A 17,743-nucleotide genomic window follows, 5' to 3' on the forward strand; every position below is an offset into this window, starting at 1 on the left:
AGTACAAAACAGTCTAATTACAGAAGGAGGTCCAGAAGCATGGCTAGCCAGGGGGAAGGAAGCCAGCTGGAAATTAAATATTTGCTACTGAGAGAATGATACAATTTTCATACATAGAAGCTCAAAATTCATTTCCCACCTGCTATATACTCTATCCACAACTCTCCCTTGGGTATGTATTCTACTTACAGACTCAAAAGGTTGTGGATTTTCTCTCATATATGAAACACAAGCCTTCCTGATTTCCAAATGATGGACCTGGCTGCAAAACAACTAAAAAAAGAGAAAGACCAGCTCACTGTCAGCAATAATTTGACACAGAAGCTTCTAAATTAAGACTGTGAACTGGACACTTCATTATCCCTTAATCAGAACATATGTAGGAAATTAGGAAATTAAGTCCTCACTAAAATCTGTGATTCCTTTAGTGAGAATGAGGGGAGATGATTCTGTCAATGCCCCCCCCCCCTGCTTTTCTACTCTGTCGGGGAACAGCCTATAAATTTTTCCTTAGGCATAAAATTTCGAAGAAGTGGAACGTTGCTGAAAAGGATCAAGATACACTTCAAAATATTGTTTAACCCCATTCTTCATTACATTCCAAAGTGGCACTTAGAAAAGTTAAGATAGCAAAAGTAAGCAATAGATTTGGACTAACGAGTAAAGGCACACAGCAAGGTAATAATTGGCTTATAGACCTGATGTTTTTACTAGGGAAGGGATAAGGGAGTTTTGTTCTGGTGGGCTACAGGTCTTCTAGCTACAGTACCATGCCATGTCTCAAACTCTGAAAACTCAGTATAGGGAAGACACATTTGTTTTCCTTTTACCTGCTCCGAAATAGCCCGAAAGAGGCAAGAGGCATCCTTGGCAGTCAGCTTCCGAAACAGCCCTAAGCTGCCTAAATATTCATCCATTGATGCCTCTGTCAGAGACTTCTGGCCGTAGTACTTTTCCCATCTTTTATACATTGTGCACGAGAGGGTGGAGGTGGGAGGGAAGGACAAAGGAACAGGGTGGCAAAGAGGAAAAAGGGTGCAGGTAGGAATGGGTAGCAGTGACAAGGGCTTGCTTATGCAGGTATCTGGAAAGCAGCCCAAAGTCTAGGTATGAGAAGGCAGCTGGGAGTCAGCGCTGTAGAATCTTGGCATTTCTCAGGAGCAGGAGAAGCAAAGGGCTGGCTTGCCCAGGACAAGTCCCGACCCTGTGAAAAGAAGAGGAAGAGCCAAAGCTCCTAGGTATAGAGAGTTAGACTTGAGAAGATGTGGGAGGGGGAAGGTACTTGCAGAGCTACCTTTTAGGGGAAGGGCAACATTAATCCAATCAGCCCAAGGTTGAGAAATATGCATAAACAGCTGAGCGTGGACCAAAAAGAAGCCGAGTTTGCTTCTTAACTCGAGGCAACTGCTGCAGGAGGCAGAAAGGTCTGCAATAAGGCTCAGGTGTGTTATGACGCAGCCTGGCCCACATTACATTGCTTTAATATCTCTGCCCAAATTTTCCACAACAGTCTCTGCCAAGTTCCCTGCTCTATCCATAGTTTCATGGAGATGAGAAAAAAAAATCCGAAACTAATGAACTAGTAAGATTTAATATTAAGAACATCTTAAAAAACAGATAAACTGACTGTGGTTGGGGGAAAGGCTCTCTTAACCTGAAGGGGCAGAAATCACAGTTCAGGCAAAGTGCCAAAAGCAAGCAGCTGGAGATTTCAGGTATGGGGTTTATGTAATCTCATTTCATTCTCACAGTTAATAATAACCATCTGCTAGCATCACAGAAACTAAATTCCTTAATTATGCTAGGAAATGCTGATAGAATTCTGAACTAGTATTTCCAAACTATTGTATAGCATTAACAAAAAGAGTAAATACAAAAGAGGGTGTTTCCAAACAAATGGAAACAATGGAAACTTCAACTGAAGCAGCATGAAAGAAACATGTTGCCCACAAACATTCTAAGAAACTAGGTAAGAGACATGTTTCAATGTATCAGGGCACTTTTTGGAAAAACTAGATTCTGAGAAAACCAAAATAAAATATGACTGTGCTTTTTAGGGTTCAAAGCCAGGACTGGTCACTTGTATTACTTGATTTCATTGTCAAGTCTCTCGTTTTTATTTAAATACAAAATTCTAATTCCTTTATTTGTTTAAGTGTTAAAAAACATAGATCAAAGCTGGCTTTGGAGAAGTTACAAAATTAAGCTGCTTTTTGAAAACTTTTTCTTGTATCTGTGGATCCGGTAGTAATCATGACTGCCGCCTAGGGGAGAACTGTCAGTAATCAACCTTATAATTAAGGGATGAACTATAGGCATTTTAGAAAAAAAGAGTGAATTCTTGACTCCCTTCAGCATACCAATTTGATATTACCGTAACTAATTTCTTTTTTAAAGGAACTGTAACACTGGGGAAATGACTCTTTTTGCAAAAGTTCTGAAACACGGTTTGGGAAGAGGGACCACCATCTTTCTTTAAGGCCACAAATTCCCTGAGAAAAACTAAGGGTTATAATAAAAAGTTAATCATTTCTGACATTTTTTTTTACCAATGTACCAATAAGAGAAAAATACAATTCTGCATATTTATAGCTGTATATATAAAATTTCAATCAATACTAATCAACATAGTTCACCATGAGGAAGATAACAGGGAAAACTGGGAGAGGGAGAGAGAGTCTAATAGGAGAGAAGGGAACAAAGAGAAGAAAAAGACAAGCAGGCAAAAAGAGACTAAAACAGAGAAAGCACAAAGAGACCCACATAAATACTGTCAATTTATTTTTAACAAAGGTGCAAGAGCAGTTCAATAAGAGATGATAGTAGTTTCATCAAATGTGCTAGAATAATTGACATCTATATGCAAAAGAAAAACAATGATCTTCAACCTGCACTTCATGTCCTGTACAATAATTAACTCCACATGGATCAAAGAACTAACTGTAGAACTTTGAAACTTTTAAACACAAGCATAGGAGAAAATCTTGTGGACCTTGAGTTAGGCAGATTTCTTCAATACAATGTAATAAAAAATTGATTGGACTTTGTCAAAATTAAAAACTGCTCTGAAAATTACATTGTTAGAATGAAAATACAAGCCACATCTGGAAGAAAACATTTGTATATCACATATTTGACAAAAAAGTTTGTGCCAAAATATATAAGGAACTCTCAAAAGTCAACAATAACAATTTTTAAAATGGGCAATTTTACCACACATTTACCAAAGATACAGGAGTGGCTACTAAGCATGTAAAAATATATTCAACATTAGTCAGTAAGAAAATTCAAATTAAAGCCACAGTGAGACATCACTACACACCCACTAGGATGGCTATAATAAATACAAACAGTACAAGTGTTAGCACGGACATGCAGAAACTGGAACCTTATTAAAAGAAGCCAGAGGCAAAAGGAGTGTGATTCCAAAATATACATGATTCCACTCATATGAAATATACCAAACAGACCAATCTGAAGAGACAGAAAATCACTGGTTGCCTGGTGTGGGATGGAAATAGTTATTAACTACAAACAGGAACAAAGGATCTTTTGGGGTGATAGAAATATTTGAAAACTGTTTTGTGGTAATGTTTGCACAATTCTATATATATTTACTAAAAACTGAATTGTACATTTAAAACTAGTAATTTTAACAGCTTTGAAATTCACAAAACATACAATTCAAAGCATGTAATGGATACTTAAGAGTTGTGCATTCACCACCCAAATTTTAGAACATTCTCATTACCCCAAAAGGAAACCCACACACCCATTACCATCAACCTTTAATCCCCCTATCCCTACCAATTCCAGGCAACCACTATCTACTTTGTCTCTATATACATATTATGGGTACTTCAAATAGAATCACACAGTACTTAGTCCTGTGTAACTAGATTCTTTCACTTGGCATGAAGTTTCAAGGTTCACCCATGCTGTGGCATTTACCAGTATCTAAACCCTTTGTATAAACTATGTTTAATTATCTATTTATGAGTTGATAGACATTTGGGTTCCTTTCTACTTTTTGCCTATTATGACTAATGCTATTATAAAGTCATAGACAAGTTATTGTTTGGACGTGTTTCCATTTTATTGGGTAATACCTAGGAATGGAGTTGCTGAATCACATAACTCTACATTTGACTGTTCAAGGAACTATCAGACTGTTTTTCCACAGCAGCTTCACCATTTTACATTCTTACCAGCATTTTGAGGGTTCCTGTTTCTCCACATCCTACCAACACTTACTGTTATCTCTTTAGCCATCCTAGTAGATATGAAGTGGTATCTCTTTGTGGTTTTGCTTTGCATTTCTCTATGGCTAATATGGTCGAGCATACTTCATGTGCCTATTGGCCATCTGCATATCTTTAATGAGATACCACTACATACATCATAGAATGACTAAAACACATTTTTTAAGACTGATAGTAACAACTGAAGTGTTGCCAAGGATGCAGTGCAACTGGAACTCTCATATGTTGCTGTTAAGACTATAAATCAATACAGGAACTCTGGCAAAATAGTTTGGCAATTCTTATAAGGAGAGAGTTACCATATGGCACAGCAATCCCATTTCTGGCTATCTGTTCAAGAGAAATAGAAAACTTAAGTCCACACAAAAACCCATGCATCAGTGTTTATAGCAGCTTTATTCATAACCATGTTTCCCCTAAAACTGGAAACAATCCAAACACACTTCAACTGGTAAATGGACAAACCATGGCATTCATACAACAGAATACTCCTTAGCAATAAAAAGTTAGGTATGGATATACACAAGAACATGCATGAATCTCAAATGCACTGTGGCAAGTGAAAGAAGACAGATTCAAAAGGCTACACACTTTATGACTACATTTTTATGACATATTGGAAAAGACAAAACCATAATAAGGGTAAACAGATCAGTTGTCACTAGTTAGGACTGCAGGGAAGGGCTGACTAAAAAGGGATGGCAGAAAGAACATATGGAGTTATGTACCTTGAGTATAGTAGTGGTTACACGATTATGCATTTGTAAAATCTTACCGAACTGTAAAAGAAAAATACTTTGTTATATTTAAATTTAAAAATAAATAACATAGGAGCCAAGATGGCGGGGTGAGTAGGGCAGTGGAAATCTCCTCCCAAAACCATATATATTTTTGAAAGTACAAATAATACAACTATTACTCCAAGAAAGACCAGAAGATACAGTACAACAGCCAGGCTACATCCACATCGGCAAGAACTCAGTGCCTCACGAAGGGGGTAAGATACAAACCGTGGCCCGGCGGAACCCGAGCATCCCACCCCCGACCCCAGCTCCCCCGCGGGAGGAGAGGAGTCAGAGCGGGAAGGGAGTGGAAGCCCAGGGCTGCTAAACACCCAGCCCTAGTCATCCGTACTGGGAGCACAGACACACGTTGCGTGGTATGCTGGATATTAGGGAAACAGAACAGTAAAAGCTGCAAGCAGGTCCCTGCAGCCGGCTCCCCTGGGACAAAAGAAAAGCGAGTGATTTTTGAAAGTCTTAAAGGGACAGGGGCCTCACAGCTGGATGGAAGCATGCCGGCACACTAAGCCCAGCAGCTGGGAATCCAGGGGAAATTCAGGCGCTCCAGCCCCCTGGGAGGCAGCGCATCTGTGAGGCCCCTCAAGGCGACAAACAGGCTCCCGCCCATCCCCCCTCCGGGGCAGACCTGCCATAGCAGGTGAGCAGCCTGAGAGCAGCTGCGCCCACAGCAACTGCCCAGAGAATCCTCTGCAGCCAGCTGGGGCAGACTCAGAGGCCCCGCCAGCACACACAAACAGAGGGAGCCGAGACAAGGCACTAAAGGTCGCAGTTCGTGCATCAGAGTGTACCCAGCATGCCTGCCACTCCCTGTAGAGCCTGGGATGCCCTGATGGCTGCCCCGCCCATGGCGGCTCAGGAAATAAAACCGGAAGCTGCTACCTGTGGGTGGGTAACCAGCAGAGGCAGTGAGGAGGGCAAGGCGACCAGAAAGCATGAAGGGACTTTGCTCTTGCAGCTAACACACACACAAACTGCCCACAACTACCTCTATAGCCATAAAAAGGCAGAAGAATCTGATCCAGTCCAGAATCACCAAGACAACCCCTGAGAGGGAGCCTAAGCAGATACATTTAACCAATCTTCCTGAAAAAGAATTCAAAATAAAGGTCATAACCATGCTGATGGACCTGGAGAGAAATACGCAAAAGCTAAAGGATCAAGTTAGGAGGGAGAATACAGAGGAAAAACAATCTTTGAAAGCACTTCAGAGAAGACTGGATGAGGTGCAAGAGGCTGTTAATGGAATAGAACTCAGACAACAGGAACACAGAGAAGCTGAGGCAGAGAGAGATATAAGGATCTCCAGGAATGAAAAAATACTAAGAGAACTGTGTGACCAATCGAAACGGAACAATATTCGCATTATAGGGCTACCAGAAGAAGAGAGAGAAAAAGGGATAGAAAGTGTCTTTGACTAGAGGCAGAGCCAACATGGCGGCGTGAGTACGACAGTGGGAATCTCCTCCCAAAAACATATATACTTTTGAAAATACAACAAACACAACTAGCCCTAAAAGAGAGACCAGAAGATGCAGGACAGTGGCCAGACTGCAGCTACACCAGCGAGAACCCAGCGCCTGGTGAAAGGGGTAAGATACAAGCCCCGGCCCCGCGGGACCCGAGCGCCCCTCCCCCCAGCTCCCGGCGGGAGAAGAATAGGCAGAGCGGGAGGGAGACGGAGCCCAGGACTGCTGAACACCCAGCCCCAGCCATCCGGGCCAGAACGCAAACACAGTAGGTGCCCAGGGGGCTCTGGATACTGGGGGAACAGGGAGTAAGACCTCTGAGCGGGTGCCAAAGCTGATGCCCCTGTGACAAAGAAAAGCGGGGGCTTGTTGAAAGTCTTAAAGGGACAGGGACTTAACAGCTTGATGGAAACAACCCAGGTCACAGTACAGCAGCTGGAAATTACAGGGAAAACCGGGTGCACTAACCCCCTGGGCAACAGCTCTGAGACCCCTCACGGAGGTAAACAGTCAAGCAGCTCCCCCATCCATTACCCCACCGGGCGCTGCGAAAGCAGAGAAGCACCCTGAGACAAATTCCGCCCACAGAAAGGGAAATTTCTCCCTTCCGGCCAGGCAAGACACAAAGACCCAGTCTACACGCAATTACCCAACACAAGCCACTAGGGGTCGCAGTTGCCCCAGTAAAGAAAGGCCAGTAGCAAGTGAAAATTTTGGCCCTCCCAGCTGACAGTCAATAGCACCTGTCAACATGAAAAGGCAAAAAAATATGATCCAGACAAGACTAACCCAGACAGCTTCGGCATCTGCTACATCTTCCCCTGAGAAGGAACCTGGGGAGATAGATTTAGCCAGTCTTCCTGAAAAAGAATTCAAAACAAAAGTCATAACCATGCTGATGGACTTGCAGAGAAATATGCAAGAACTAAGGAAGGAGAATTCAGAAATAAAACAAGCTCTGGAAGGACTTCAAAACAGAATGGACGAGATGCAAGAGACCATTAATGGACTAGAAAACAGAGAACAGGAACGCAGAGAAGCTGATGCAGAGAGAGATAAAAGGATATCCAGCAATGAAAGAATTTTAAGAGAGCTCAGAGACCAAACGAAAAGGAACAATATAAGAATTATAGGTATTCCAGAAGAAGTAGAGAGAGAAAAGGGGATAGAAAATGTCTTTGAAGAAATAATTGCTGAAAACTTCCCCAAACTAGGGGAAGAAATGGCCTCTCAGACCACAGAGGTACACAGAACTCCCATGACAAGGGATCCAAGGGGGGCAACACCAAGACACATAATAATTAAAATGGCAAAGATCAAACACAAGGACAAAGTATTAGAGGCAGCCAGAGAGAGAAAAAAGGTTACCTACAAAAGAAAACCCATCAGGCTATCATCAGACTTCTCAACAGAAACCCTACAGGCCAGAAGAGAATGGCATGATATACTTAATGCAATGAAACAGAAGGGCCTCGAACCAAGACTACTGTATCCAGCACGATTATCATTTAAATATGAAGGAGGGATTAAACAATTCCCAGACAAGCAAAAGTTGAGGGAATTTGCCTCCCACAAACCACCTCTACAGGGCATCCTACAGGGACTGCTCTAGATGGGAGCACTCCTAAAAAGAGCACACAACAAAACACCCAACATATGAAGAAGGGGGGAGGAGGAATAAGAAGGGAGAGAAATAAAGAATCATCAGACTGTGTTTATAATAGCTCAACAAGCGAGTTAAGTTAGACAGTAAGATAGTAAAGGAGCTAACCCTAAACCTTTGGTAACCAAAAACTTAAAGCCTGCAATGGCAATAAATTCATACCTTTCAATAATCACCCTAAATGTAAATGGACTGAATGCAACAATCAAAAGACACAGAGTAACAGAATGGATAAAAACGCAAGATCCATCCATATGCTGCTTACAAGAGATTCACCTCAAACCCAAAGACACGCACAGACTTAAAGTCAAGGGAGGGAAAAAGATATTTCAAGCAAACAACAGAGAGAAGAAAGCAGGTGTTGCAATTCTGGTATCAGACAAAACAGACTTCAAAATAAAGAAAGTAACAAAAGTCGAAGAAGGACATTACATAATGATAAAGGGCTCAGTCCATCCAGAGGATATAACCATTATAAATATATATGCACTCAATACAGGAGCACCAACATACCTGAAACAAATATTAACAGGACTAAAGGAGGAAATAGAATGCAATGCATTCATTCTAGGAGACTTCAACACACCACTCACTCCAAAGGACAGATCTACCAGACAGAAAATAAGTAAGGACACAGAGGCACTGAACAACACACTAGAACAGATGGACCTAATAGACATCTACAGAACTCTACATCCAGAAGCAACAGGATACACATTCTTCTCAAGTGCACATGGAACATTCTCCAGAATAGACCACATACTAGGACACAAAAAGAGCCTCAGTAAATTCCGAAAGACTGAAATCCTACCAACCAACTTTTCAGACCACAAAGGCATTAAACTAGAAATAAACTGTTCAAAGAAAGCAAAAGGGCTCACAAACACATGGAGGCCAAACAACACGCTCCTAAATAATCAATGGATCAATGACCAAATCAAAATGGAGATCCAGCAATATATGGAAACAAATGACAACAACAACACTAAGCCCCAACTTCTGTGGGACACAGCAAAAGCAGTCTTAAGAGGAAAGTATATAGCAACCCAAGCATATTTAAAAAAGGAAGAGCAATCCCAAATGAACGGTCTAATGTCACAACTATCGAAATTGGAAAAAGAAGAACAAATGAGGCCTAAGGTCAGCAGAAGGAGGGACATAACAAAGATCAGAGAATAAATAAATAAAATTGAGAAGAATAAAACAATAGCAAAAATCAATGAAACCAAGAGCTGGTTCTTCAAGAAAATAAACAAAATAGATAAGCCTCTAGCCAGACTTATTAAGAGGAAAAGAGAGTCAACACAAATCAACAGTATCAGAAACGAGAAAGGAAAAATCACGACGGACCCCGCAGAAATACAAAGAATTATTAGAGACTACTATGAAAACCTATATGCTAACAAGCTGGGAAACCTAAGAGAAATGGACAACTTCCTAGAAAAATACAACCTTCCAAGACTGACCAAGGAAGAAGCAGAAAATATAAACAGACCAATTACCAGCAACGAAATTGAAGTGGTAAATCAAAAAAGTACCCAAGAACAAAACCCCTGGTCCCGATGGATTCACTGCTGAATTTTATGACACATATAGAGAAGACATCAAACCCATTCTCCTTAAAAGTTTTCCAAAAAACAGAAGAGGAGGGAATATATCCAAATTCATTCTATGAAGCCAGCATCACTCTTATACCAAAACCAGGCAAAGACCCCATCAAAAAAGAAAATTACAGACCAATATCCCTGATGAACAAAGATGTAAAAATACTCAACAGAATATTAGCAAACTGAATTAAAAAATACATCAAGAGGATCATACACCATGACCAAGTGGGATTCACCTCAGGGACGCAAGGATGGTAGAACATTCAAAAATCCATCATCATCCACCACATAAACAAAAAGAAGGACAAAAACACATGATCATCTCCATAGATGCTGAAAAAGCATTCAACAAAAGTTAACATCCATTCATGATAAAAAAAAGTCTCAACAAAATGGGTATACAGGGCAAGTACCTCAACATAACAAAGGCCATATATGATGAAGCCACAGCCAACATCATATTTAACAGTGAGAAGCTGAAAGCTTTTCCTCTGCAATCGGGAAGAAGACAGGGATGCCCACTCTCCTCACTGTTGTTCAACATAGTACTAGAGGTCCTAGACACGGCAATTAGACAAAACAAAGAGATATAAGGCATCCAGATTGGTAAAGAAGAAGTCAAACTGTCACTATTTTCAGATGACATGATATTGTACATAAAAAACCCTAAAGACTCCACTGTAAAACAACTAGAACTAATATCTGAATTCAGCAAAGTTGCAGAATACAAAATTAATACACAGAAATCTGTTGCTTTCATATACACTCACGATGAACTAGCAGAAAGCGAAAGCAGGAAAACAATTCCATTCACAATTGCATCAAAAAGAATAAAATACCTAGGAATAAACCTAAGCCAGGAAGTAAAAGACCTATACCCTGAAAACTACAAGACACTCTTAAAGAAATTAAAGAGGACACTAACAAATGGAAACTCAACCCATGCTCTTGGCTAGGAAGAATTAATATTGTCTAAATGGCAATCCTGCCTAAAACAATCCTCAGATTCAATGCAATGCCTATCAAAATACCAACAGCATTCTTTAACGAACTGGAAAAAATAGATTGAAAATTCAAATGGATCCACAAAGACCCTGAATGGCCAAAGCAATCCTGAGAAGAAAAAATAAAGCGAGGGGGTCTCGCTCCCAACTTCAAGCTCTACTAAAAAGCCACAGTAATCAAGACAATTTGGTACTGGCATAAGAACAGATGCACAGACCAGTGGAACAGAACAGAGAGTCCAGATATAAATACAAACATATACGGTCAGTTAATACATGATAAAGGAGCCATGGACTTACAAAGGGGAAATGACAGCCTCTTCAACAGCTAGTGTTGGCAAAACTGGACAGCTACATGTAAGAGAATAAAACTGGATCACTGTCTAAACCCACACACAAAAGTAAATTCGAAATGGATCCAAGACCTGAATGTGAGTCATGAAACCATAAAACTCTTAGAAAAAAACATAGGCAAAATTCTCTTGCACATAAACATGAGCAACTTCTCCATGAACATATCGCCCCGGGGAAGGGAAACAAAAGCAAAAATGAACAAGTGGGACTACACCAAAGTGAAAAGCTTCTGTACAGCAAAGAACACTACAAATAGAACAAAAAGGCATCCTACAGTATGGGAGAATATATTCATAAATGACAGATCTGATAAAGGGTTGACATCCAAAATATATAAAGGGTTCATGCACCTCAACAAAGTAAAAGCAAATCAACCAATTAAAAAATGGACACATGATCTGAACAGACACTTCTCCAAAGAAGAAATTCAGACGGCAAACAGACACATGAGAAGATGCTCCATATCACTTGTCATCAGAGAAATGCAAATTAAAACCACAACATTAGGATTGCCACAAATCCAAAAGACAAACAACAACAAATGCTGGTGAGGTTGTGGAGAAAGGGGAACCCTCCTACACTGCTGGTCAGAATGTAAACTAGTTCAACCATTGTGGAAAGCAGTATGGAGGTTCCCCTCAAAAAACTAAAAACAGAAATACCATTTGACCCAGGAATTCCACTTCTAGGAATTTACCCTAAGAACGCAGGAGCCCCATTTGAAAAAGACAAATGCACCCCTATGTTTATTCCAGCACTATTCACAACAGCCAAGAAATGGAAGCAACCTAAGTGTCCATCACTAGATGAATGGATAAAGAAGATGTGGTACCTACACACAATGGAATGTTATTCAGCCTTAAGAAGAAAACAAATCCTACCAGTTGCAACAACAGGGATGGAGCTAGAGGGTATTATGCTCGGTGAAATAAGCCAGGCGGACACAAACAAGTATCAAGTGATTTCACTGATCTGTGGAGTATTAAGTACAAAGGAAAAGCTGAAGGAGCAAAAACACCAGAAGACTCACAGAACCCAGGAATGGACTAACAGTTACCTAAGGGAAAAGGACCAGGTGGGAAGGGAGGGAATAAGGTGGGTGGGGGATAAAGGGTTCATTATGATTAGCATGTATAATGTGGGGGGGGTTTCACGGGGAGGGCTGTACACACAGAGAAGGCAAGTAGTGATTCTACAACATCTTACAACACTGATGGACAATGACTGCAATGGGGAATGTGGAGGGAACTTGGTGATGGGGGGATTCTAGTGAACATAATGTTCCTCATGTAATTGTAGAGTAAGGATACCAAAATAAAAATATATAATTTTTTTAATTTCTAAAACTATTTCTTTTTTGTAGTACAACATATGAATACTAGCAGTTTTAACTCTAAGAACACTCCTTCATATTTCAAACAAATGAGGTATACGCTTGGAATATTTCTAAAGCATGTATTACCTGTAATATACAAAGTATAGTTGTAAATGTATATGGGACATGATGCTCTTGAATTATTTTAGTTTCTGAGAGGCATCATGGTACCATTAAAAGAGTGTTATGAACTTGATTATGCCCCTTCAATCTCTCTGGGTGAGTTTCCTCATTTGTAAAATAAAGGAGATGGGTTGCGTGACCTCTAAGCACCCGTTCATGTCTAAGGAACTCTGATTCTCTGTGATTCAATGATGGATAATATATTTATATTGTCAAATTAATGATCCACATTAACCATGAAAATAGCGCATAGAGGAATTAACATTCTAGCAAAATGTAGGGTTGACTCGGCCACATAAAAATGAATAATAAATCTTGCATTACTAAATGAAAGAAATAGACCTAGATTTTTAAAAAGACAACAAAACTTGTAACTGTGTGGTGATTGATCATATAACTGAATTATATGATACAATTATATAAGTCAATTGTATTATGTCAATTGTATGTAAATAAAACGGGGAAAAAAGAGATAACAAACACATGTACGTAACAACTTGTGGCAGAACCTGCTGCGAAGACAATCGGAATTTTAGAAACTAATACTAAATCATTTATTTCAATTATTTTTAGCACCAAAAAACATGGGGACAATTTGGGGAATACATCAACTCTGATAACTTATTTTTAATGTCTTTCATTAATGAAAAATATGATGGTAAAGTTTCTTTAAAAACACTTTTTAACAGCCCCCTCAACTAGAACCCGTCACTTTCTTTCATGGTAGACATTTAAACAGAATTAGTAAGGCACTATTTGTAAGGGAACACAATGGTTCTACAATAAAATATGGCCACACAGCCCTATTCAACCTCCTCCTCAGGTTTAATGAAGACAATAGAGACAAGGAAGAATTGATTTCCAATAAAGCAGTGATCCTTCTCAGATATACAAAACAGAAGAAACATTACCAAGAACTACTTGCTTTCATTTTCTTCTCTTCCCCACTTCCACCTGAAGCATGCCTATACAGATAAGAAAAGAGGAAAACGGTACTTGCTTAAAAAATATATCATATTTACACAGAAATACTGAGGATTTTTGTTTTGGTTTCATTTTTTATTTATGTTATTTGCAATGTCTCATCACTCTATAGACAGACAGGGCACTGAGGAAAGGGAGAATAAAGACCAGACCATTCTTTTGTTTTGATGCGCTGGAAATGCCCATTCACTTCAATTTTCTATAACCCCAACCAGAGACTGAATATGAATTTAAATGTGAAATTTGGTGTCAGTGAGGACTTTGCTTTGTGTATTACTTAGGACTGTCTACTGTGAATTCTAGGGAACTATCTCTAAGACTATTCCTATTTCTTAAAACAAAAACTCTTAACCAAGAGAAAAGGTCTTATTTTGACATTTATTTTCAAACTTTCCACATAATTGGTTTTATATCTTAGAAAACACCAGTGAAGGAAGTTAGTTTTACTAATTCACAAATGGGGAAACTAAGATCCAGAATATTAGTTAGGTTAAGGATTTAGGAATGTTTTTCACTCCTATATTTGGTGCACTTATTATCCACCCACTTCATACTGGCAGTGGAGAAATAACCAGTACATTCTGTACAAAAGAGAAAATGAACAGTAAAAAAGATGCACTATGTGGCTTCTCACAGACAGCTCCAACAGTGACTACCAGCTCAGGAAACAAATACTTTAGAAGCACACTTGACAGTTAATAACTAAATTACTGTACAGGTTTACCAAATAGCCTAATGCAGTATACCCTAAAACTAATTACTAAATTCCATTTAGTTCCTTTCACCAATTAGAAACAGTGCTACACAAGCCATTGGGGGTTATAAATACTGGGTTAATAATATGAAGGTTAGTTTCAAAACATGTTGTTTGGTTATGTGTTAAACTTGATGAGAAAAGTTTATAATTTGCTATATTATTTTAAAAACTGGGAATTATTAAACTCAAATGTACTTAACAAAAGGATTTAATTATAAAGGAGTCTAATAATTATAATAAGCAATGACCTATAATTCCTACAAGCAGGAATGAAGTTACTGAAGTTGCCCTTAGTCTAAGGATTCTTTACTTAGGGCCTCAAGGCATCTTTAAACTCCCTGAAATGTCATTCACTGCAAAATGTGTGTATGTGCCAGTAGGGAGAGGAGCAATAGTTTTAAATATTTTGAAGGACTGCACAACCCAAGGAAGCTTAAGAACTACTGCCTTAAAGAATAGGACTGTAGTCATTAAAATAAAATCAGTGCCAATCATAATAAATAATTTTGACCAGAATGTGGTAAAAATTCATAAAGACAATAAAGATCTAAAAGTTTCTGAAATGTTAATAGATGGTATATAACAATATATAAACGTCTCAAAATATTTTACAGGAATCAGTATCAATCAAGAAGCATATATTGTACTTTCCTGTTGGAAGCTAACTAGATTTGCTCGCCTTTTGTCTAGTCACCTACAAAAATTATAAGAATTAAAAGACCATACAATATTAAGATTGTGCTAAAATACTTCAGGAATTAATCAACTAACAGGGAACCAAATTAAATGTCATTCAGCAGTTATCCTTAACCTTTATCCACAGAGTCTTTTACTGAAAAACACTATAGCTACTGCTTTTAATAAAACTAATTTACATCACATTTTACCAAAATATCCCCAATAAGCACCATTATGAGAGACACTTAAACACCATTAAGACATTACACAGGATAGGCACCGCTATGTTTTAGATGCTACTCCTGTAAATGCTTGATCCTACAAACTCACCATACAATGTGAGGGTCACAACTTCCTCCTGAACAAGAGACATAATACTTTGGAGTCAAGTCAAAGACTGTATGAAATGAGTATGTGCGTGATGACAGTATTTCCTAAAACCAGTACCAACTCCTAAGCAAGATAATGAGAAAAGAATACTAAGTTACAAAAGTACACTTATCATTTATCGAAAGCCTAAAGTGTTTCAGGCAGAGGCTTCAAGAATGAGTAAAACAGTTCATCCTCAACTACACTGTATGAGCATTCCTCCAGGCCAGGAATCCTGTCTTGAGTCCTGTGATACAAAAAAGTCTTACTATGCATTTTTGTTAAAATACTAAATAAGGAAATAAATGGGCATGAGACAGGAGGTAAAGCTCAGAATACATGGTGACCAATACAGTGTTGGAGATTAAGAGTTAAAGCGTGGGGGACTGACTAAACGGTAACACCATTATTACCACTAAATGGTGATAAGGATCTCAGAAGGATGAAAAGGAGAAATATGATTTTAGTTTGGGGCACATCGTTTAAGGTGCCTAGAGAGCTAACAGACAAACAAGACCAAAAGGCAACTGGATGGAGGACTATAGATAGGGCAATCAGTAGTACAAGCTGTGGAAGTGATAACAATACCAAGGAAATATAAGTACATTAAAGAACAAAAATGGAAGCTAAAACACAAATATTTAAAGAGAAAACAAAAGAACCAGTAAAGAACTTGCAACTAGGTAAACCTACTGGGAAAATTTCTCCACATGAATTGTATAATTCTAAATAGCAATGTGAAAATTGAAGTATATTAAGTACCTGTGGCTATCATACCATCAAAATTTCTTGGATTTCAAATATTCTATCCTTATCCCCACAAATGGTGGAAATATAATTCAGTGTTCCAATTACAATTCCAAAGCCATCTTTTGGACACTTCATTTAACATGAAACTCCTTTTTCACATTATGCTCTGAGCCCATTCTCCTCGTTTGTAAAATGAGATAATAGTAACTATTTCATAGGGTTATTATAAAGATTAAATGTACTCATATGTGTAAAGTGCTCTGAATAGTACCTGATATATTACTAAGCACGCAACAGGCATTATTTTTCATTCCCTACTCCCCCACAGAAATGTGAAACTAATTGTACAGCAGAAAATTGATTACTGCATAGCTATCAGGACTACTCATTCCAAATTGTTCTCAAAAATTAATTTCTAGTAATTCACCGATAGATCTCATTTCTCAGACTGTGTAAAGATTCCTGGTCATCTCTGAAAATTTTATATGTGAACAAATCAGTGGGATTAAGTGCTTATACCATAATAAAGGGCCAAGAAAATTATCTAGATCATGCTAGTCATTAATGACTTAGTCTGAGGAAGAGTTTCTCAGACTGAAAATATCAGAATGAACATATTTTTACACTTCCCTGTGTGTCTGCATTATTTGCCATTAAAGGCATACAAAGTAGTGCTCTAAGGCGCCTGAAATTAAAAAAACCTGACAGTACTTTCATATACTCTTTCTTACCTAACACCAAATCCTACCAGCTCTTACTTTTCCTCCAAAATTGTAAGCACAGTAATCTAAAATCTTTCCCATCATCCTATAACCTCACATCATCTTTTACCTACTCCAACATCAACTTTCTAACTATTACTTTTCCACCTCTGAACCTATCCACGATGCAAATTTCTCAAAATACTAACCTTTCTCTATTGCTTCCTTATTCCTGGAACTCGAAATACGTGCAGCAGAAAGCTGCTATTAAATAAAGTGCACTCCACTTACTCATTGCTTTCAAGAACCTGAAGCTCTGTCTTGTAATAACACCAAAGTGATTTCACTCCACTGAGCAAATTATTTCTAATAGAATTTTGATTATCATTAATTTTTTCATAAGGACCAATGCCATGTAAACTTGGCAATTAATTCATCTTTGCCTCTTTCCTTATCTGTAAAATGAGTGGTTTCCATCTGGTATATTTAAAATTCTCTTCCAACTCCAAAAATCTAGTTATTTGTCTTAAAGCCCTCACTCATTCAATCTAGTACCAATCCCACTCAGAACATCTTGCTAGACTGCAAACACTCAGGAATGACAGATTTATAAGTCTGAGGTAAGGCTGTCATACACCAACAGAAAACTTAAATACACAAAGTGTTCAATTCCAACTGAAATGAGATGAACAGCTTCTGGAAATGAACAAGTTTCCTCTGAAGATTAAAGTAACTAAACACTAAACAAAACTATAAAGAAACAAAAAGCTTACAACATATATTATGGTATGGTGGAAAGAGCACAGGAGTAGGAGTCGAGGAGCTGCTTCTAATGGCAGCTCTGCCA

The 17,743-nt window shown here is 38.6% G+C and overlaps 1 pseudogene; it reads right to left on the bottom strand.

Moving 5' to 3' along the window:
* Nucleotides 1-17,743, bottom strand: part of LOC130682199 (putative bifunctional UDP-N-acetylglucosamine transferase and deubiquitinase ALG13) — a 124,257-nt pseudogene that overhangs the window by 55,639 nt on the left and 50,875 nt on the right.

The sequence above is a fragment of the Manis pentadactyla genome, chromosome Y (genome assembly GCF_030020395.1).
Source record: "Manis pentadactyla isolate mManPen7 chromosome Y, mManPen7.hap1, whole genome shotgun sequence".
NCBI classification, from domain to species: domain Eukaryota; kingdom Metazoa; phylum Chordata; class Mammalia; order Pholidota; family Manidae; genus Manis; species Manis pentadactyla.